The sequence below is a fragment of the Panthera onca genome, chromosome A3 (genome assembly GCF_046562875.1).
Source record: "Panthera onca isolate mPanOnc1 chromosome A3, mPanOnc1 haplotype 2, whole genome shotgun sequence".
NCBI classification, from domain to species: Eukaryota; Metazoa; Chordata; class Mammalia; order Carnivora; family Felidae; genus Panthera; species Panthera onca.
In genome coordinates, this window is record NC_138341.1 from 111,020,934 (window position 1) to 111,043,524 (window position 22,591).

Genomic DNA, 22,591 nt, shown 5'->3' on the forward strand with positions numbered 1-22,591 from the left:
GTGTTTATCCTCACATTGACCTTGACCTCACTCTCCCTGTTGAGAGTCCTGACATTGACCCTCACACTCTGCTTCCGTTCTCCCTCTGACCCTGACCCTTGTTCTGATCTACCTTATCCTGAGTCAAACACTGACCCTGCCCCCCACCCCAGCTTGACTCTAACAATGACCCTGGACCTCACTCTGACATCACCTTCACCCTAAACCATACCCGTAACCTCTCCATGACCCTGACCTTCATCCTCATCTTGATTCTGACCTGAACCAAACACTCAGTCTGACTCTTTCCCAAACCCTATCCCTGACCCTCACTGTAACTCTCACCCTCATTCACCCTGACCCACATCCTCACTCCATCACCTTCACACTTGTACACTTACCCTCATTCTGACTCTGACCTTGACCCTTAAAATACCCTGAGTCTGACTCTCCCTGCCCCCTCACAGGACCACTGACCCTTACTCTGATCCTCACCATGACCCATATGGATCATCTTCCTGACTGTGTAATGCTCACTCTGACCCTACCACCCTGACCCTGCCTCTCACCCTCATATTGACCCTCACAATCTAAAGTTGAAATCCATATCTATGGTCAAAGTCAAAGCAACAGGTTCAGCAAAGAACCTCTGAATCATATATTCCTCTTAACTATAATTTATTCCTTGTTAATATAATTAGTGAGAACTAGCACTAGTAGAAATAACAAGATAATCCAGAACTACCTAACTAGATATAATTAGAAAACTAGAGAATGTAAAAGAGAGGCTCCAGAAGATGCACGTGTCTGAAGTTGTCACTATTTATCTAGTTATGTAGTCAGCAGTAGTTAATTTTAACAAGAAAAAAAAAAAAAAAAGGAGTTTCAGTGCTTTTGAATACTTCTGTCTTTTGGAAGACTTGTGAATGTTCCTTGGAGAATAACAGGTGATTCTGAGCTGATTTCACAAATACTCTTAGACTCTTGGTGCACGTTAACTCTCAACGAAAAGGATTTTTTAACATAGTGTGTGATTATGGGGTTGTTGATACAAATCCTGCTTTGGTTTATTCTAATTCCTCCGTGTCACAATAAGAAATCTTTTGAGTGCTTTTGACTACATTTGAAAATTTATTGAAAATTGATATGTGATTCTGAGCTCATTTTTATAAGTGTCAAAACCGATGAGGAGAACCAAGGCGAAAGAAATGTAGATAAAATTAAATTTCCTTACGACTTGCAGCCCATCGATAAATACCCGAGACAGGCAAAGTATGGCATTCCTCAAGGAGCTCACAACTGCCTCTTTTCATGCTTTGCTAGAAGTAACAAGCAAACTTAGCTTGGCATTCTCTAGACCTCCAGGATCCTGTAAGTCTTCTTTAACAAATGTAAATCTCTATAGAGACTTCCTTTATCTCTCCCCACCCCCCAACTTAAAACTATACAATCAATCCCTCCTCACAAGCACAGTGCAGCTCTTTCAGCCCATGGGTTGTGTCCCTGTGCTGTAATGAAAGCACTTTTTTGCACCCCAAACCTCTCAAGAATTCTTTCTTGACAGCTCGCTCCAGGTCCACATCACATCACCAAGGACCACATTTGCTGGATCATATGGTTAAGAGTATGTTTAGTTTTATAAACAACTGGCAGCTGTCTTCCAAAGTGGCTATACCATTTGTTACATTTGACGGCGCTCACAGAGGGTGGTGTGTATGTCACAGAGCCTAAGGCTAGGGAGTTCAGCTCTGTCCCGGGAGGAAAGCAAACAAAGCTGAAATGCAAAAACCCGGGCCGGTAGCCAAACCAAAATGCCTCAGAGGCGAAGACCCCCGCCCTCCTACCGAGGATCTGGATCGGGAAGTCGTGTACAGAGCCGCCGCAGTAGCTTCTGGGGAGTGTAGTTTCTCCGGAGAAGGGGCAGAGGAGGAGCGATTTTGCACAGAAGCCGGTGCCTGTTTCACGCCCGGGTATTTTATGCGTAGGCTGTCGTTGCAATAGCCATTGTCCTAGTGAATCAACCGCGGGAACCAGAAGCTGCTGCGTTGGCCCCCACGGGGGGCGGTGCCTGCGGGGATTCTGGGAAGTGTAGTTTTGGCGAAGAACGGCCGGGGCCGAGGGCTGGCTGGACGGGTCCCGCCGGCCCCGGTGACCGAAGCCGGCCCCCGTCCTTGGCCCCGAGAGATCCTTCCAAATGGCGCCAGGGAGGGCCTAGGGTCTGGGACAAGGCTAGAATGGGGAGTGCGGCGGCTCAGGCCCGCGGGTTGGGGGGTTCCATGTTAGGAGGTGCGTGTGTGGGGGGGGCGCATTTGGGGCGGGGGAGTAGGGTGACGCTCAGCCAGCCCTGAATCCCTGAGTTGCTGGGCGCTGCGCGGAACCTCCTTTCCCGACTGGGACGAGTGACATGGAACTCCACAACTTTTCATTTTTGAAGGGGGTGGATATATTCAGAGCCAAACAATTTACGAATGGGGGGAGCTCCAGCGTGCATCCTCTGAGTTTATTGGGTGTGGGGATGAGTTCAGCCAGGGCCAAATAACAAACATCCCCTGGGTGGGGGGGGGGGGCGGTGGAGGAGCGCCTAGGGCCATGTATGCTCGGGTGTGTTTTGGTGGGGAAGCACTTACTTGGGTCCTGCGTTTTGGTGTAGTTGTGGAAACCCGGGACTGATAGAGAATGTCAAGCTTTGGCTTGGTTGGTGGTTTTTGGTGGGGCCGAAGGGGGCTTCTTTACTATTCGGGGCCCATAATCGGGGTGTTTGTGGAACTTCTCAGGCCTCACTGTGCGTTGGTTTGTTGGGGATGAGTGGAGGCGAGCTTGACGTCAGTATAATAGATATACTTAGGGGTTATGGAGGAATGTCTAGAGTCCCTGGGTTTTTAGTGGGTGGGGCAGGTTTTGGCCCCAGACACACATCTATCAGTGATGGTGGACTGCATCGCTGGGGCTTACATCTAAGCAGCTTTTTGACTAAGGGCAGGTCTGCTGCTCTGGGACCTGTGGTCCCAAGGTTCGTCTAGGCATTCTGCTTTGTGGCAGGGATCTCGGGTTTGTTTGTAATGTGGGTGGCCAGTTTGGCTGATTCCCCCTTGTCTGCTTCTCCCTTGTGCTTGGGGGTCAAACCTGTTGCCCGGAACTTAGTGGGAACCTTTGAGGGCTGTTGGGCGATTATCCAAATCTCCTCTGGCAACCTATGGGGCCCAGGTGTCAGGACTTTAATTTTATTTTTAATTTTTTGGCAAGGACAAATTGTAAACCTACCAGTAGAATAGTACAGTGAACCCCCCCCCCCCCCGCCGCCATGGACCTATCATTATATTCAACATTTATTAATTGGCAGCCAGTCTTTCATATACATCCCCTCAACCCTATGTGTGGATACACTTTGGGAACTGTCACACCCCACAGGGCTTGACCACTAGTGACATGACCACTGACCCAACTGCCTTGGCACTCTGCAGCTAGAGTTCAAATCTAGGGATTTTGTAGCTTTGTCAGCTTGAGCGAGATTTATAACCGCCTCAATTTATCCCAAGACCTAGCTTATGTAAACGTTAACTATTCCTAATAATATTACACCTTGAGGCCCATTGGTAGAAAAAGGATCAGTTCCCTATTTAATAAGAGCCTATCAGGGCAGGTTGTGTAGTGATGCCCACACCCGACTCTGTCCCTCAGAAGCTGTCCACGTTCTTCTGTGGCAGATCTGAGGCTTTCTTTTTCTTTTGCCTTGAAAGGAAGAGGAGCACTCCTCACTTAAACTTGGGGATTTCTAGCCGGGTATCTGGGTGCTGGGAGACAGAACTGAGGCTCTCACCCTGCCTCTTTCATTCTTACCGCCTGCTGTATCCCTTCTTGCCCAGGGAGGACTGGTAGAGAAAGAGAGGGCTTCTGGGCTCCTGACAGCCCACTTTTGGCTGGGTACCACTCACCCTTTACATTCCTACAGTGTCTTCCGGGCTCCACATCATGGGCCGGTTTCCTTTGCCTATTCTGACATCTTGTGTCCTACAGTGTCCCATTTGAGGCTCAGATGCCTTGCTCGGTCCCCTAGGATCCAGGACTGATTTAAGGGCAGGAGCCTTTACAGAGAATATTACCCTGGACCAGATTACCACCATCCTTGTCCCAGCAACATTTCTCTGTAAGTTTATTCCCATCCGTCTGTGTCCGGGATGCATTTGGAAATGTTTTTAAAAAATTTTTTTTCTTAATGTTTTTATTTATTTTTGAGACAGAGAGAGACAGAGCATGAGCAGGGAAGGGACAGAGAGAGAGGGAGACACAGAATCGGAAGCAGGCTCCAGGCTCTGAGCCATCAGCACAGAGCCCGATGCGGGGCTCGAACTCACAGACTGTGAGATCATGACCTGAGCCGAAGTCGGACGCTCAACTGACTGAGCCACCCAGGTGCCCCTGGAAATGTTTTTTAAAAGGTAAGTTTCCAACTATTTCTTTTAGTATTTATAAAAGGACAATTGATGTTTGTATATTGACCCTTTAAATCCTGCCACCTTGCTAAATTTAAATTCAACTATTGAAGTTTTTTTTGTTTTTGTTTTTGTTTTGTTTTGTTTTGTTTTTTGGATTCTAGGACACTTTCAAGACAGATTTATTTCCCATAGATAATCAGTTTTGTTAACTTTCTGTGTATCCTTCCGGCATTTTTTTTTAATGTAAAGACAATCAGAGATTAAATACACACATACATGTTTATGCCCTCCCCATGTTTCCTAGAGGTGTCTTTGGTTAAACGGCAGTATTTTTTAAAAATTTTTTTTAACGTTTATTTGTTTTTGAGACATGGAGAGACAGAACATGAACAGGGGAGGGGCAGAGAGAGAGGGAGACACAGAATCTGAAACAGGCTCCAGGCTCTGAGCTGTCAGCACAGAGCCCGACGCGGGGCTCGAACTCACAGACCACGAGATCATGACCTGAGCCGGAGTTGGACGCTTAACCGACTGAGCCACCCAGGCACCCCTAAACGGCAGTATTTAATTGATATGTAGTAATTGATATGTATTCACCTCTTCCTTAATGGCTTCTGGATTTTTTTTTTTAAAGATCTGTCTTTCCCCAAGGGCTCTGTATGTTCTCCTGTATGTTTCTAAATGTCTATATTTTTGTTTCTTTCTAATCTTTAGCTCTCACACTACTTGGAATTTATTTTTATGCAAGGTGTGAGCTAGGAATCTAACTTCCAATCTGACAGCAGCTTGTCTGAACGCTTTCACGAAGAGGCCATCCTTTCCTGGCTGTGTTGAGAGGCTGTATTACCTAAAACCCCAAGAATGTGTGGGCTCTCTATTCTGTTCCACTTACTGTCTGTTGCTGCAGTTACACGGGTTTTATTTTTTGTGCCATTGTAGAATTTCATTTTTGTTATAAAATACAACACAGGAAGTAAAGCACACAAAAGGGATAGTGTAGAATGAACAGAAAGTGAACACCCAGGTCAAAAAGTAGTGCTTTGTTGGTCTCCCCAGATGCTCCCCAGTCACAACTTTGTCCCTCCCTTCAAAAGCAACCTTTCCCTGAGTGTCTCTAAGGTCCGTCACCTGAGTAAGCATCTCTAAACTTTATAGGTTAGCTTTTTTACCTTTTATTTTGCTATTTTTATATTTACTTATTTATTTAAAGAGAGATGGAGTGTGGGAGTGGGGGAGAGGAGCAAAGAGAGAGAATTTTTTTAACATTTTCTTTATTTTTGAGAGCGGAAGAGAGAGGCAGAGTACGAGCAGAGAGAGAGAGGGAGAGAGGGAGACACAGAATCCGAAGACGGCTCCAGGCTCCGAGCTGTCAGCACAGAGCCCGACGCGGGGCTCGAACTCACAAACCGTGAGATCATGACCTGAGCTGAAGTCGGACGCTCAACCGACTGAGCCACCCAGGCACCCCGAGGGAGAGGATCTTAAGCAGGCTCCACACTCAGCGCGAAGCTCAACATGGGGCTCGATCTCATGACCCTGGGATCATGACCTGAGCTGAACAAGAGTTGGACTCTCAACCAACTGAGGTACCCTAGCTTTTTTATCTTAAAAAAAAAAAAAAAAAATCTAATAGTGATTTTTAAAATGTGTCTTTTAAAATTTATAGATTCTTGGGGCACCTGGGTGGCTCAGTCGGATAAGCGTCCCACTTTGGCTCAGGTTGTGAGCTCGCAGTTCGTGGGTTCAAGCCCTGCATCAGGCTCTGTGCTGGCAGCTCAGAGCCTGGAGCCTGCTTCCGATTCTGTGTCTCCCTGTCTGTCTGCCCCTCCCCTGCTCATTCTCTCTGTCTCTGTCTCTGTCTCTGTCTCTCTACGTTTCTCAAAAATATATAAAACATTAAAAAAAATTAAAATTTATAGGTTCTTTCATCCTCTTCCTTTCCTGCCAGTTTATCTGTTGAAGGACCGAGACCGTTTGATATGTAGAGCTTCCTGCAGGCTGGATTTTGCTGATATATTCTCATTGCAGATAAAGGTATTCCTTTGTGTTTCCCCCACATTTGGTGTGGAGTTTCATCACACTTAGGTTCAATCCCTTTGAAAAGATTATAAGTGATGTATGCTTTTATCAGGATGCATATAACATCTGCTTTTGGTTTTCTTTGATGTTAGCCATTCTTGATTCGTAATGCCTAGATGTGTTCATTCACTGAGGAATGTAAAACGGTGATATGCTAATTCTGTCATTTTCCTGTCTTTGCTGGAATAATATTATAAGGAGACACTTCCCCTCATCTACTATTTGATTACCCAGAGGCATGATTCATATCGGGAAGGAGATTAAATGCTTCAATCTTCCATTTAACGAGTTTTCAAGACAGTGAATTGGTTACCTGTTATTAGAAGTTGACCTCTATTTTAAAAAATATTATAAACTCATAGGTTTAAACACATCTGATGGGTTTCAATCTATTGCAAGTCATATTCTTGTTAAAACTAGCATTGTCCCATCTCTGGCCATTGGCAGCCTTATCTAGTTAACCACGAAGTCATAGTGATATGATTCTAAAGAGTCTTTGTAAATCCTTGCTTTCTGGTATGTCAAGATATTTCAGGTTCATCTTGTACATTTCCTGCAACAAATCAGGCATAAGCCATTTTCTTATTTCTGGAAGCACGTATTTCTTTTAATGGGAAATAGTAAGCCAAGACCACAATCTGGGGATATCTTGGTGGCTCAGTTAGTTAAACATCTGACTCTTTTTTTTTTTTTTAATTTAATGTTTATTTATTATTTTTGAGAGAGAGAAAGAGAGAGACAGAGCATGAGCAGGGGAGGGGCAGAGAGAGAGGGAGACACAGAATCTGAAGGAGGCTCCAGGCTCTGAGCTGTCAGCACAGAGCCCCATGTGGGACTCGAACTCACGAACTGCGAGATCATGACCTGAGCCGAAGTCGGATGCTCAACCGGCTGGGCCACCCAGGCGTCCTAAGCATCTGATTCTTGATTTTGGCTCAGGCCGTGATCTCACAGTGAATTCGAGCCCTACTTTGGGCTCCACGTGCTAACAGACAGTGCAGAGCCTGCTTGAGATTCTCTCTCCCTCTCTCTGCTCCTGTCCCACTTGCACCCTCTTCTCTCAAAAACAAATAAATAAACTTAAAAAAAAAAAAAAGGCCACAGTCTGGAAATCAAGGATGGGTGCTGCAGTTGAATTGGTCACTGTAGCCTTTGGCAGGGGACAGAGCTAAGAAGTACCTCATTGTTCACACTGCTATTCCTGATCCAAATTCAGGATTACTGGAATGTTACCTAACCCTTTGAGTATCACATTTGTGTCTCCTTACTTCTACACCAAAATTCTAGATTTTCTAGTTCACGGGGGTTGATGGAATTAGCATATCCCATAATTACTCATTTGCTTCAGAAGGAGATTTGGTTCAGATAGCTTTGCTAACCTCTGTTGCTTCTGTGTATTTCATTCCAATGGCTCCCTCCCTACTAGGTCACCACGGGTTAATGGTGTACCTCTGCCGAAAGCCAAAACTTCTGCCAAGCAACCCTCTCTCCATGACTCTGGCTCCTGAACCTGGTAACCGCTCCCTCCACCTTTAGACCTGGCGTTGGTCGAGACCCTCGGCTCTCGTAAGCATCCGTAGTGCTAAAGCATCTGTTTGTTTCCCCCTAACTCTGCTCACACCTTCGTAACTAGTCCCTAGGCTAAGCGTTCCAGTCCCTAGGCTAAGCGTTCCGCGGTTACCCAGTTTGAATTGCCACCAGACCAACACAGGGTCAGTGTACTTGAAACATCGTCGTTACCGGCTTTGGAGCAAATAAATAATAGCTGGAGAGATCCTGAGAAAAAAGTGCTGACCAAGAAGGTAGAGCAAGTTGGAATGTTCTTGTGTTGTATCAAATCAAATGGTTAGCGGGAAATGGAGATCCCTTAAAGCCGACTCTTCCGTAATTCCACAGGAGCCTGAGGAAGATTATGCACTTCATGTGTTCATATTTTTTATAAGGAAATAGATTGGTCACAGTGGACTTGGCAAACAGAAGACAGTGTGTGGCGAATCTGGTTGCACCGTATAAAAAAACTGTAGCAGTTTCCATCTCAGGGACACCTGTTACAATCGCACGTCGCTGACACAAGATCCCGTCCTGAGGTGTTGTTGAGACGTAGCATTTTAGGACCCAAGTCATGCTGACAGTGTTTTCTGCAGATTTCACATCGCACTTTCTTTCTAGCCGTAGTGTCTCATCCTTGAGGACTCTTACAATGGCGTAAGGAATGTATTTCTTTACCGTTGGGAGAACAAGACAATGTTAAATTGGTTTCTCTGGGAAATAGCAATGTGCAGATTGAAGTTGGTGTTTTACACTCGTTCATAGATCGTGTGAATATGGAAGTCTTTTTGGATCCCATTTGCCCCCAACGTTTTCTTCTGACGTTTTACAGGCATGCAGAAAAGTTGAAAAGTTTTGCTGTTCTGAATGTCCTCGTACTCGCCAGTATGGATGGATAGGTGTGACAGAGCCAGTAGAGCAAAATGTTGACAACTGGGTCGTACGTTAGCAGGAAGATTCTCAGGTAGAAATATTTTACCACACATTTATACATATGCACACACATACACACAGACACACACACACACAATCAGCTTACTAAAAGAAGGAAGTTTTCCTCACCTAGTAGGTTTTCTGACACTACACCGTCCTGTCCCTTCCTGGGATAAAGTCTACTTGGTGACGATGTAGTCTTATTTCTTGAAGGCACAGCTGGATCCAGTTCGCCAACGTTTTATTTAGAACTTTTGCACCTCGTTTTATAAGTGGCATTGACCCCTGGTTTTATTTCTTCTGTAGGGTCCTTGATTGCTCTTGGTGTCCTTGATGAATGAGCTAGGAAGCTGGTTTTAATGCTTTGGGGCACTTAAGCTTTATTACAGAATGACCTATTCCTCGAAGTGTTGCTGGAATTGGCCAATAAAATGGTCTGAGGCCCGTGCCTTTGGGAGAGACCTTTGTCCTTTGCTTTTCTTTTTCGGTTAATAACTGGTTCCTTTTTTTTTTTTTGGACTCGATTTTGGGCAATTTCTGTTCTTCTAGGAAATCCCCCATTTCTCCTAGTCTTTTCCTTTCTCTTCTCTCCTTCTCTCTCTTGGCCGCCCTGCCCCCTTCCCTGCAGAGCCCCTTCTTGGCTGGCTGGGCCCCCTCTGCCTTACGCTCTGAGTGGCAGCATAATGTTCACGGCTGTAGGTCTTCTGTGACAGAACCCTGTTCTCCTGGTCGGCATCCCTGCTTGTTCTTAATGGTGTGGCAGGTTTAAGGAACCGTGCCTTTAGTTTTAAGGCCTGGGCACAGCCACAGATCCCAGCACACTGAACTGCCAATCACAGTAGGGCCTGGGGGAGGCGGACAATCAATTTATGGCCTTTTGACCCTATAGTGGAATGGCATGTCAACGTTTCCCAGACATCCTGACATCCCTCCTATGGGGTCTCTCCCTGCCCTATTGAACTCAGAAGTGACCATGTGTCTCGATTTGCTAATGAGCTATATCCGAGGTGTCACTTTGGGTAAAGTTGGTAAGAGCGTGAGTATGGTTCTCTATCTTACATTTCCCTCTATCATTCCTACTGACCGTTTTCCAAACAGAGGCGGTCCCGGCAGCCGTGGTCCTGGACTGAAGATGGCTTTGAGCACAGTTGCAGATGACAAATGATGGACACAGAGCCGGAGTGAGAAAGAAACTTCATAACTCTAAGCCACGGAGATCTGAGGGGAAGCATTTGTCACTCCAGAATAACTTGGCCCTTCCTGACCCCTCCTCCCTTTTGCTGTGAGGGTCTTGTCTTCTTCAGGGCGAACTCAGAACCCTGTGGACATACGCTTGCTCTCGGCGTTTTCATTTAGTCCTTTGTTCACTGGGCATTGCCGTAGCAAGGCTGAAAGGAACGGGCTTTGGAATGAGAATTCTGGATTCTAGGCTTGGCCCTGACGCTTGGTAGCTATGATCTTAAGGAAACATCAACCGACCTCTGAGTGCCTTAGCTTGCCCCTCTGTGACATGGAAAGAATAGCAGTGCCTTCCTCTTGGCTATGTTGTAAGGATTCATGAGCTCTGGACAGTACTCGTTTTATAGATGTTGGTATTACTAGGAGCAGAGGGCTCTATTAGCTTAGGCCAAGCTGTGCTGCAGTGACACGTGACCCCCAACTCTCCGTGGCCCACCAGGCTATCTGACCTTAACCCCAGTCTAATTCCTCTTCCTTCGTAGGTCAGCTTTGGCTCTGCACCGTGATCTTTTACAGTAGAAACCAAAGCCCCTTCTGGGGACATGGTTCTTTCAGAACGTGAGTGATGGTGGAATCAGGCAGTGCTTAGAAGTGGCACGGTGGCCTTCAGTCACATTTCATCACCCAAGGCAAGTCACAAGGCCAAGCCTGATGTCAGGGGCAGGGAGGTGCCGTCTTTGTATAGAGAAATAAATAATTGGGAACAGTGATAAAAATCCACCATAAAGGCCTCTTTTATCCTAGTCCCCAGGATTAGCAAAATGACTGAGATGTGTTTCTTCTTACAAGAGGCTCAGAATCTAGTGAAGGTAGTCAAATAAATAGAAACTTTGCAACGTGGTATGAAGAAGGTGAGATGCCCAGGTTGGACAGAAGAGGGAGTGAGTCTCTGCCTATGGAATTAAGGGATGAATCCTAAGGGGGACCTGGCCAGCCTCCAAAGAGTACTGGCAACAGGGCGACCACAGTCCTCGGGGCTGAGATCCTGGGCGGGCAGTCCGAGTTGCTTCTCATGGTAGTTTAGCTTCGATGCCACCTGCCTCCTTTGGGACCGCATGAATGGAGGATCTCCTCTTGGGTTCATCTGGAGACACAGATGCACCGTTCTGATAAGGCCCTGTGATAAGGAAGGTGGGGGCCACCTTCACAGAGTCACCGTGAGGCCTGGAGCATGACCTAAAGAGGAAGAACTCAGTTGAGACCCCGAGCCCTCAAGAGTTCAGGGACGTGGGATTGAACACAGCTGGAACCAGGGCCAAGGGAGGCAGGAGCTGAGTTCTGCATGCCCAGATTGGTCTGGGAGGAGACATTCTGTGCCTCTTTATCCACAGGCATTATGCCACGTCTTCACTCTGACTCATGCTCCAGGGAGCAGAGACATGGAGTTTGAATCCGCAGCGTGAGGGTGGATAGGAACTGTATATTTTGACAGCTGAGGAAGAGGGGCGGAGGACAGACTTGAGGGCGTAGAGGCTGGAAGGGGGTGAAGTAAAGAAATCCGAGGAAGTCCTGAAGCCCGAGGCGCCATGTTGAATGAGGAGACGTGAGAGGACAGGGCCCCTGTCCAGGAGGCATGGGCTCAGGGCCCACGGTACAGCTCCCGGCAACGTTGAGTGACTTTTCCATCGCACAGGTCCTGGCTTCGTGGAAGCAAGATGGGCTTTCACAAGTAAGGCTCTGAGAAGTCACCCCAGGCAGCGGAAGTTGAGATGAAGTAACTTCTCCCCGGCCCTCTGGCAGAGTTTCAAGGCAGACTCCGGGCTATCCGTGGGGCCCCGGCATTGCCTGATCCTTCTGCCCACTGCGAGCAGGACCGGGGGGCAGGTGTTGCCTCTGGAGGGCAGGGAAGGCACTTGAGGCCATGAAGACACAGATCAAAATCATACAGCAGAAGGTGAGAGCTGGTGGGTCTGGAGAGGCACCGTGGTGGGGGGAAGCGAGCTCGGGTTCAGCAAGAGCGCCCCAGCGACCACAGGTACGCCCAGGGGCTCCTTCCTCCCTGCGGGGCCTGGAGTCGCTGCCTTGGAAATGCCCATGGGCCGCCTGGCTCCCCACAGCTGCTGCTGCCCCTTTCCCCGGGGCTGCCTTCTTGTGCTACTGACCGGCTCCGAGAAAGAGGACAAGCCCCAAATGCTGGGGAGGTGGGTTACTTCCCCACCGCCCTCCCCGAAATGCTGGCTTGTTTCCCAGAGAACAGCATCTATTCTCTCTCGTGAAAAGGGGAAAGGCGGTCGTCCATGCCTGCGTCAGACATTGACTCACTTCATAATGAGCGGCTCCTGCGTTGGTGTGTTTGATTGTCTTTGTTGAAAAATGTATCCAAGATTAATATTAAGGGTTCAGGAGACTTTTCAACACGCGGAGTATTTTTGAAAAACCGACTATTGAACATTCTAAGTGTACTATCAAGTTTGACCCCATATCCACCCTATCTAATGCTGTCATGCCCTAGACATCTTTCTACCTTGTTATTGCGGAAGTTTTGGAACATACAGAGAAGTAGGAGCAAAGTTGTAATAAGGCCTCAGGTCACGTCAGTACAGCTTCAGTAGTCACCTATAATGGCCAGTCTTATGCCATTTCCATCCCTCACTTCCTTCATTGGATTATTTTAGAGACAAGTCTTGGACATGATAACATTTCTTCCATAATTCTTTTTAAAAAAATTTTTTAATGTTTTATTTATTCGTAGAGAGAGGGAGAGAGAGCATGAGCGAGGAGGGGGAGAGCGAGAGAGGGACACAGAATCCGAAGCAGGCTCCAGGCTCTGAGTTGTCAGCACAGAGCCCGATGTGGGGCTCGAACTCACGAGCCGTGAGATCATGACCTGAGCCGAAGTTGGACGCTTAGCCGACTGAGCCACCCAGGCTCAGTAATTCTTAATAATAGGTATAAAAGGGTGGTGGTGGTGGTAATACAATTTATTTCAGAAGGAGAAAGTCTGGCCTGGAGGGGCGTGTGATTGTTACCTGGCCACACTCCTCTACCACACGGGTGGAGCCAGGATTTAAACCCGGTTTTCCTTGACTCCTAAGCTCTGATATCTTCTAGTGTGTTGAATAGCCTTCTTGCTGCAACATAAATCCCAATCTAAAAAATGTGGGAGCATATTTTCCAACCCTCAGGAACGGGTCTGTGTTATTTGACGAATGATGCATATGGAATGCTGTCGTCAGCAGTTTTCTAGGAGAGAAGCAATTTAAATGTCAGGAAAGCATGAACTCTCTCACCCGGCCAGGGTAAGGTGTTTCTGTTTGTTTGAAATTTGATGGAAGTGTAATAGATAACAAAGTGCGTAGTTCAAAAACGTACTCAGGGCGCCTCAGTGGCTCAGTTGGTAGAGCATCTGACGTGGGCTCAGGTCATGATCTCACGGTTTGTGAGTTCAAACCCGCTTCAGGTTCTCCACAGTCAGCGAAGAGCCCGCTTCAGAACCACTGTCCCTCCCCCCCCCCCGCCCCTCCCCTGCTTGCACGCTCTCTCTCTCAAAAACAAATAAACGTTAAAAAAACGTACTCTGATTTTCAGAAAGCGAACACAGCCATGGGACCAGATCGAGATGCAGAACACTGTCACTTGTGAGTATTACATGCGTGTAAGCCTTCCAGTCCTCCAGTCTCCCCTGAGGATAACTCTATCCTGACCCCTAGCATCACAGATTACGTTTCCTATTTGGTTTTTAATGAATGTCATCACATCGTCCACACTCTTCCGCGTTTGGCTTCTTTTATTCAACCTTGTGTCTGGGATTCGTTTTTGGTAAGATTCGTACCTCATTTTGCACTGCAGTTTATTTTCATACGCAAAGGCCCCAACTAGCCAGGGTATTCTTGAAGAAGAACAAAAGTTGGAGAAAGATCTGTCATGGTGCCAGTGTCATTAAGGCAGCAGGGGATTGGCATAAAGATAGACGGGTAGACCAGTGGCGCAGAAGAGGGTACAGAAATAGGCCAGCACATAGACGGTGGCCTTCTAGCCAAGGGGAGCTGAGGGAAGGGAGCCTTCCCAAGAAGTGATGTGATTGGTTACTGGTCACGACGCCATCTGTCATTTACATAGTGATTGGCGGACTGGAGAGCTAGCGGCAGAGCTCGCGCTTGCGGTCACCATATCATAGTAACTGACGTCTGAACCATTGTGGTCGGGATCTGGTGTTATTCAGCTAAACCGTGGTGACTCCGATTTGTGCACATCGGAACCGTGCAAAGCAAGGGGTGCCTGTACTTGAAAGGGGTGAGTTTTATGAAGCCGTGAATTTTGAATTATATCTTGATAAAGCGTCAGATTTTTGAAAAAGATGAAATGATCTGTAAGTGCTTCTTTCCTTGAGGATCCCTGCCATTCCCCTTGCCAGCTGTTTTGCATATGTGACATGCTGCGCTACGTGATGAGTGAAGCATTAGGGGCTTTTTTATAAAGTTTATTTATTTTGAGAGAGAGGGAGAGAGAGTGGGCACGGGGGAGGGGCAGAAAGAGAGAGAGAGAGAGAGAGAGAGAGAGAGAGAGAGAATCCCAAGCAGTCTCTGTGCTGTCAGCGTAGAGCCAGACCTGGGGCTGGAGCTCAAGAACCGTGAGATCATGACCTGAGCCAGAATCAAGAGTCAGATGCTTAACTGCTTAACCGACTGAGCCACCCAGGCGCCCCAGGACTTTATTTTTAAAATAGCAGGCAAAGACAGCTTTTTACAGATCCCACTTAGTGACCTGCATCCCTCAAACATTCTCACTGTGGTCCCCGTCTGTTCACTCCCGCTTTTCTCTATAGCTGAAGATTGTTCCGTTTTCTCCTCTAAATCTTCATCATCCCCTGATGCCCAGCACAAGCCCCGTGCACATGTGCTTCTTTCCTTCTCCAGCCCAGGCCCCATGCTTCCACCTCAGAATTCCCCCAGAATGATCCTCAAGGTCACTTTCCCCTGCACTGCTTGAGGTTTGCAGGTTGAGTCACCGATCATTTCTGCGAGGAAATCCCAAGCATCTGAGGGCCAGAAGTGTGTTTCATGCATCAGCTGTGTGCCCCTCAGATTTTAACACAAAGCCTAGGAATGCTTAGAAGAGCTTTATAGGGAGAACCGTGTGCTTTCAGAGAACTAGATCAATTTCTCACATATCCGGGCTCTCCAGGGCCACCAGATAACACCCTCTCACTCTGACAAAATGGATGGTTGGGGCGCCTGGGTGGCTCAGTCGGTTAAGCGGCCGACTTCAGCCCAGGTCATGATCTCACGGTCCGTGAGTTCGAGCCCCGCGTCGGGCTCTGTGCTGACAGCTCAGAGCCTGGAGCCTGTTTCAGATTCTGTGTCTCCCTCTCTCTGACCCTCCCCCGTTCATGCTCTGTCTCTCCCTGTCTCAAAAATAAATAAACATTAAAAAAAATTAAAAAAAAAAAAAAAAAAGAAAATGGATGGTGATTTGCTGTCCGTTAACTCACTGCTTATTTGTAGGTGCCGGTTACATTCCAGGATGTGGCTGTGGTCTTCACAGATTCAGAATGGAAGGGACTGAGCTCTGAGCAGAGGAACCTACACAAAGAAGTGATGCTGGAGAATTACAGAAATCTGCTCTGTTGGGTGAGGCTGTGTTCTTTCCTTTATTTATATTGTAGAGATTTGGGACGCCTTGGTGGCTCAGTCAGTTGGGCCTCTGACTGTGGTTCGGGTCATAATCTCCCTGTTCCTGAATTCCAGCCTTGCATCGGGCTCTGTCTGTGCTGACAGCTCAGGGCCTGGAGCCTGCTTCAGAGTCTGTGTCTCCCTCTCTCTCTGCCCCTAGTGCTCTGTCTCTGTCCCTGTCTCTCTCAAAATATGAATAAACCTTAAAAATTTTTAATTAAAAAATATTGTAGAGGGGCGCCTGGGTGGCTCAGTCGGTTGAGTGTCCGACTTGGGCTCAGGTCACGATCTCACGGTCTGTGAGTTCGAGCCCTGCGTCGGGCTCTGTGCTGAGAACTCAGAGTCTGGAGCCTGCTTCAGATTCTATGTCTCCCTCTCTCTCTGCCCCTCTCCCACTTGCGCTCTGTCTCTTTTTCAAAAATAAACATTAAAAAAAATTGTAGAGATTTATTGGCTACCTACTATGTGCCAGAAAATGTTCTAGACACTTAGAACACGTAAGTAACAAAATAGTAATCCCTTCCTAGTCTTTACTAGTAACCGCCTTCTGATCTTTACTTTCTAGTGTGTGGAGACAGGCAATAAACCATAAGCTTCATACCCAGGAATATCATAACATGGTAGGTTGGAAGGTGATAAACGCTACATAGTATAAAATCATAATAAACTAGAGCAGGATAAAGGAGTATGGAGTGCGAGAGGGTGGCTGGCTGACTTTTGCAGTTGGGGATTTGGAATCAATGAGGAGCGACCATGGGACCCAAAATATAACGTGGTGAGGGAGTTAGAACTCTGGGGATGTGGGGGAAGAGCATTTCAGGTGCAGGGACTCGGTGCTAAGACCTTTAGGAAAGGATGTGCCTGTGGCTATGAGGAGCCTGCCAGGAGGCCAGTGAGACTGGAGACACAGTCAGCAAGGGGGAGAGAAGAGAGAGGTGCCTTCTGCAGTGGAAGGGACAATTATGTGTCAGTTTGTATGGCTTTGGGGTTTCATAAGTCCTATTTTTTGCGTTTTCACTTATTTAAAAACTTACATTGGTTATTTAAACCTAGATTGATAAACACTTTCAATTAGGACATTCCCCTGGATCAGGAGTTGGCCAGCTTTTTCTGTAAAAGGGCCACATAGTAACTGTATGGTCTCTCTGTGGCTGTTCCCAGGTCTGCCCTTGCAGTGCTAAATGCAGACAGCATGTAAATGAATGAGCGAGGCTGTGTTCCAATAAGACTTTATTTGCGGCCCCTGAATTCTGAATTTCATATCATGTTTATGTGTCATGAAATATTATTATTCTTTTGACTTTTCCCCAACTATTTAACAATTTCAAAGCCATTCTTAGTTTGTAGACTCTCCAGAAACAGAGAGCCGGGTTTCATGGGGCTCGAACTCGTGAACTGCAAGATCACGACCTGAGCCGAAGTTGGCTGCTTAACCAACTGGGCCACCCAGGCGCCCCAGACCCCGTGGCTTTTTATGTGTATCAGTCTTGTTTTAGAATAAGAAAACTCATGAAGGTGTCCACATAGGTCACAGAGACTGTTACGTCCAAGCAGAACTGAACTGTGGACAGTACGTATCACTGTGAGTGCCGATGGCTTATTTAGTAGAAAGGAAAGGCTAAGGGTAATTGAAGCTGTTTATAGCACACAGTGCCTACTCGCAAGGTTCCTACGCTCACGTGTAGAAGATGATTTTGCCCGACTTTGCGGGTTGCTAGAAAATGGAATGTGCAGAAATGGACTGTGAAGGAATTACTGGTGAGGAACAAATTGTGCTGTATGTTTATTACTAATTATAGATGTGGCCATAAGACGCGCTGTCCTAGGATAAGGCAAAGCAGCCCAGCGGCCCCACTTAGGGCTTCTCTAACTGAAAAACTCTCTCTCTTCAGCAGAACCAAAGGCAGAAATCTACCCCCATGCCTCCTGCCTTCTAGCCATCTCCTGCCAGCAACTTCTCAGCCAACATGTGCTTCAGATCTTTCTGGACTTCTGTGTAGGGCATCATTCCCATCCAGGGGGTCCTGGCCCAGGGCATCAAGAGCAGCAGTATTCTGCTCAGAGCTGCTGCACTGGAGACACAGAAGGTCATGGGAGGCAAGGTGGCCTCCCTGGTGTGCGAGGACAGAGGAGACGGAGACGTCGGGCGCATTCCCCAGCCCGCCCCGAGATCGGTCCGCAAGAACTAGAGAAGGCAACATGGCGGGTCGAGAGAGGGCCCCCCCTCAGCCCTAGCCCGTGCGCAAACAGACAAAGGAGTGAAAAAAGCCACAAGATCTGGAGCAGCCAGCTGTACGGAATGTGAACTAGACCGTAGCCCCAAATCAGACCTCATTACAAAGCAGACGGCCCACTTCCAGGAGAAACCCGATGTTTGCAGGGAGTGCGGGTGAGGCTTTAAAGTGAAGTCAACCCTCATCAGACACCATCGGACATGCTCAGTGGAGAAGCTTTATGTGTGCGGGGAGTGTGGGCGGAGCTTTAGAAATAAGTCAGTCCTCATTGGACATCAGTGGACTCACTCTGGAGAAGCCTTACCTTTGCGGCGAGTGTGGGTGAGCCTTCAGCGAGAAATCCTCCTTCCTCAGACGTCAGAGGACACGCTCCTGCTCCCGGGAGAAACACTATGCATGCCTGGAGTGTGGGCGAGGCTTTAGCCATAAGTCAAATTTGAAAAAAAATTTTTTTTAAATTTTTATTTATTTTTGAGAGAGAGAGAGAGAGAGCAGGGGAGGAACAGAGAGAGAAGGAGACACAGAATCTGAAGCCTGCTGAGTCGTCAGCATAGAGCCTGACACAGGGCTCAAACCCATGAACCGTGAGATCATGACCTGAGCCGAAGTCAGATGCTTAACTGACTGAGCCGCCCCGGTGCCTCACGTTGAATCTTATCAGACGCCAGAGGATACACTGAGGCGAGAAGCCTTCTGGGGGGGGGGGGGGGGAATCCTGGGAAGGACTTTATTAATCAGTCAAACCTCATCCTGCACCAGAGAGAGAGATGGAGAGGCATCCCTATCTGTGCACAGAGTGTGAGTAAAGCTTCAGAGGCATGTTGGTCCTCAACAGCCTTCAAGGACACATTCAGGAGAGGAGGCTTATCTGTGCAGAGTGTGGGCAACTCGGCAGCCGTAAGTCAACCCTCACCGAACAAAAAGGATGCACGTAGGTGGGAAGTGCTGTGTGTGCAGGGACCGCGGGTGGGGCTTCAGCGATAAATCCGGATTCACTGAACATCCAGCGGCCGACTTGGGAGAGGCGTCCTGTGTTCAGAGACCTTAGGAAAAGAGCAGGCAGGCGGGCACCAGGTGGCACATTTGGGGAGGAGCCGTGTGCTTGCAGGGGGTGTAAGACTCTCGTGCTCAGTCAGCCTTCTTCACACACCGGAAGGGTAATCCGTACGTGGAGATCCTGGGGAGCTCCATCCAGATGACCCATTCAGGGGTCAGATTACCGCCCCTGGTGGCTGCACAGAGGAGTTCCTCACTAGGACTTGCTTGCAGCCACAGGGAACTGCACCCTCCCCACGGCGGGGGCTCCTGGCCAGTGACCGATTGATACGGGGAGACAGAACTCCAACGCTTGACCCAGTAGGGGCGACCCCAGAGGGTCATCTCAGATCCAGAGGCCCCCATCGGACTGAGTGATTTGGTTGCAAACATGTCGCAGGGCTGCTGCTTCCTCTGCCCAGTCCTGCCTTCATTCCCCCAGTAAACCACTCAACCCCGTTTCATGGTCTCTCCGGGGAATCCACTCCGAGACATCCTGAGTGTGCGAGGAGTGTGGACAAGGCTTTGGCCATACGTCACCCCTCAACAGACCCCAGGGTATACCGAAGAGAAGCTGTGTGTGTGTGGGAGGGTGAGCAAGGGCTCGGGGAAAGCCTCCGTATCCACCAGAAAATAGCTCGTGTGGGAGAAGCCTTCCGTGGACAAGGAGGAAAGCTTCGAGAGGCTTAAGCAGGATGTGAGGCCCCCATCTCGCACCAGCGGACACGCTCAGGGAGGGCTCCCGGGTGGAACTTTATCCTGATGTCTCTTCCGGACAGACTCATGAGGACAGAGACTGGCCACCGCAGACCACTACGTCACTCACCTCTAAGGGGCTTTCAGAAGTCTTGATGAGAGGGAAGATGGCACTCACAACTAGAGACCTGGGTTTTCCACTGTTTGTGGTCAGATGGAATAAAAACGTGGAAGGCTTTATGTAAGTAATCCAAGAACGGTCTCGTTTAATTTCCATACACCGATTCTTTCCCAGGTCCTCTTGTCCTTTTGTTCTACTGAAATCTTTGACACGCTCAGGCTGTGTGCCTTAGTCTCTGAGCAATCTGGAAAGGAATTCAAGTCCACGACCTGGATTTCCTGCATGAATTCAACCCTTGAGAATAAAGAAGTCCCGAATCAATCCAATAGATTTGCACGGAAATCTGAGCCTTTGCATGGGGAGGACCACCTAGGTTCTGGAGACATGCCAGCTGAAGGGAGGGCCCTCCCAGGTCTCTGGGGGACAGGTTGCCTCCTCTCCTAACTGGTCTCCTAACTGGAGATCTCCTCACCAGATCTCTCTCTGGTTTCTGTGACAGCTCCTTTCTCGGGAACGTTCCCTTCCTTCCTTCTTTCTGGTCTCTCTTCAGGTCCCTGCTGAATCCTTCTCTACCCTCTGGAAGCACTGCTGTTCCTTAATGGTCTGTTTATGTCCTCCAGTTTTGGGGATCCTTTAACCACATTCCTTCTGCGGCCTTCCAGATTCCAGGGTCAGGTCCTTTAACCACACCCAACCTGTTCTCCAGCCATGAATCATTGCTTTGGGTTGCTTAGCTATTCCCCATGTCAGTTCCTATGTCTAAAGACCCCTAAGCATGGCTCCAATACCATGTCCATTCAGCCCTCCATTCCTCAGAGCCAGTCCTGCTAGTGACCCCCACCATCATCCCTCTACTCACTGGTCAAAGACAGACAGCCTAGTCATACACCTGCCCTTGTTTGTCAGCACTGAGATTCACAGCATAATCTTTTTCCTAATGGAAATGTGCTATAATACCATGCTATGCTTTTTTAATTTTCTCCTAATATGTATGATATGTATAAGGGGTAAAAATCCATGTTCTCCTTATGTAAAGATTATTTTTGTCTAGCCCTGTATCCTCGTCACTAATTTCAATCTAGAAATTGTTTTGGAGAATAGCCAAACACTCAGAAATGGACCCACAATGTATGGCCAACTACTCTTTGACAAAGCAGGAAAGAATATCCGATGGAATAAAGACACTCTCTTCAGCAAGTGGTGCTGGGAAAACTGGACAGCGACATGCAGAAAAATGAACCTGGACCACTTTCTTACACCAGACACAAAAATAAACTCAAAATGGATGAGAGACCTAAATGGAAGACAGGAAGCCATCAAAATCCTAGAGGAGAAAGCAGGCAAAAACCTGTTTGACTTTGGCCGCAGCAACTTCTTACTCAACACATCTGGAGGCAAGGGAGACAAAAGCCAAAATGAATTATTGGGGCTTCAACAAAATAAAAAGCTTCTGCAGAGCGAAGGAAACAATCAGCAAAACTAAAAGGCAGCCGATAGAATGGGAGAAGATATTTGCAAATGACATGTCAGATAAAGGGTTAGTATCCAAAATCTATAAAGAACTCATCAAACTCAACACCCAAAAACCAAACAATCCAGGGGAGAAATGGGCAAAAGACATGAATAGACACTTCTTCCGACACATGAAAAGATGCTCAACGTCACTCATCATCAGGGAAATACAAATCAAACCACAATGAGATACCACCTCACACCTGTCAAAATGCTAACATTAACAACTCAGGCAACAACAGATGTTGGCGAGGATGCGGAGAAAGAGGATCTCTTTTGCACTGCTGGTGGGAATGCAAACTGGTGCAGCCACTCTGGAAAACAGTATGGAGGTTCCTCAAAAAACTAAAAATAGAACGACCCTACGACCCAGCAATTGCACTACTAAGTATTTATCCAAGGGATACAGGTGTGATGTTTCAAAGGGGCACATGCACCCCAATGTTTACAGCAGCACTATCAACAGTAGCCAAAGTATGGAAAGAGCCCAAATGTCCATCAATGGATGAATGGATAAAGAGGATGTGGTATATATATATACAATGGAGTATTACTCAGCAATCAAAAAGAATGAAATCTTGTCATTTGCAACTACGTGGATGGAACTGGAGGGTATTATGCTAAGTGAAATTAGTCAGTCAGATAAAGACAAATATCATATGACTTCACTCATATGAGGATTTTAAGACACAGAACAGATGAACATAAGGGAAGGGAAGCAAAAATAATATGAAAACAGGGAGGGGGACAAAACATAAGAGACTCTTAAATATGGAGAACAAACAGAGGGTTGCTGGAGGGGTTGTGGGGGGGGATGGGCTAAATGAGTAAGGGGGCATTGAGGAATCTACTTCTGAAATCATTGTTGCACTATATACTAACTAACTTGGATGGAAATTAAAAAATAAATAAATATTAAAAAAAATTTTTAATGTTTATTTTTGAAGGAGAGAGAGACTGAGCATGAGCAGGGGAGAAGCAGAGAGAAAGGGAGACACAGAATCCAAAGCAGGCTTCAGGCTCCGAGCTGTCAGCATAGAGCCTGGTGCAGGGCTTGAACTCACAAACTGAGAGATCATGACCTGAGCCACAGTCGGACGCTTAACTGACTGAGCCACCCAGGCGCCCCACATGTGTATAGCTTTTGTATGAAAGCAAAAGCATGAACTT

General features: G+C 47.5%; 1 long non-coding RNA gene across 5 annotated transcripts; it reads left to right on the forward strand.

Annotated features, from left to right (window-relative positions):
- Positions 1 to 1,766: 1,766 nt before the first annotated feature.
- LOC132666031 (uncharacterized) lies at positions 1,767 to 22,348 on the forward strand. 5 transcript variants are annotated; one of them, XR_014137434.1, is made up of 10 exons: positions 1,767 to 4,415; positions 5,695 to 5,998; positions 6,361 to 6,446; positions 8,872 to 9,003; positions 10,694 to 10,844; positions 13,744 to 13,970; positions 15,656 to 15,781; positions 16,389 to 16,443; positions 17,716 to 18,372; positions 19,872 to 22,348. It is a non-coding gene; the product is annotated as an uncharacterized LOC132666031 (long non-coding RNA). The 5 variants fall into 5 exon arrangements; XR_014137435.1 differs by lacking the exons at positions 16,389 to 16,443; positions 17,716 to 18,372; positions 19,872 to 22,348 and having other exon boundaries at positions 6,361 to 6,458; positions 8,885 to 9,003; positions 15,656 to 16,248; XR_009604421.3 differs by lacking the exons at positions 16,389 to 16,443; positions 17,716 to 18,372; positions 19,872 to 22,348 and having other exon boundaries at positions 15,656 to 16,248.
- Positions 22,349 to 22,591: the final 243 nt, after the last annotated feature.